General features: G+C 43.4%; 1 non-coding gene across 1 annotated transcript; it reads left to right on the top strand.

Annotated features, from left to right (window-relative positions):
• Positions 1-264: 264 nt before the first annotated feature.
• On the top strand, positions 265-335 carry TRNAI-AAU (transfer RNA isoleucine (anticodon AAU)). The gene has a single exon. It is a non-coding gene; the product is annotated as a tRNA-Ile (tRNA).
• Positions 336-536: the final 201 nt, after the last annotated feature.

Here is a 536-nt window from a genome sequence, read left to right as displayed (position 1 = left end):
AGCTTTTTAGGGGAAAGAAAACTCATCTCCAGTTTTAAGCACAAGGAATGTCGCCCCCCATAGAGGTACCCGCATCAGTAATGGTAGCAAATAAAAGATTGCCAACAGGATATCAAGGCTGAAAATTGTCCCCTATGTGCAYAAGGTCATTGTTTTCCCCAAAAAAGAAATTTTGTTCTAGTTCAAAGTCATATATAAAAAACTATGTGTGTGCAAGGCATTGACTAGTGTAAACTGTAGACCATGAGTCCTATTGGGCAGTTAGGTTTAGCTCAGTTGGTTAGAGCATGGTGCTAATAATGCCAAGGTCACAGGTTCGATTCCTGTATGGGCCTCTTACTTGAGGGTTGGACTAGATGATCTCCAGAGGTCCCTTCCAACCTTACCAATTCTATGATTCTATGATATGAGCTGTAACATCCAGTTGCAGACCTCAGTGGAGTAAAGGTAGCTTATCACTGCTAAGGGCAGCCCTCAAGAACCCCAGAGCCTGGATGTGAGGGAAAAAGTCTGGAGAAGGGAAGACTTTCCTTTGG

Source organism: Rhea americana, unplaced genomic scaffold, assembly GCF_003343005.1.
Source record: "Rhea americana isolate MKP2758 unplaced genomic scaffold, rheAme1 scaffold_247, whole genome shotgun sequence".
In the NCBI taxonomy this organism is placed as follows: Eukaryota; Metazoa; Chordata; class Aves; order Rheiformes; family Rheidae; genus Rhea; species Rhea americana.
This window is presented reverse-complemented; position numbering and strand designations above follow the sequence as displayed.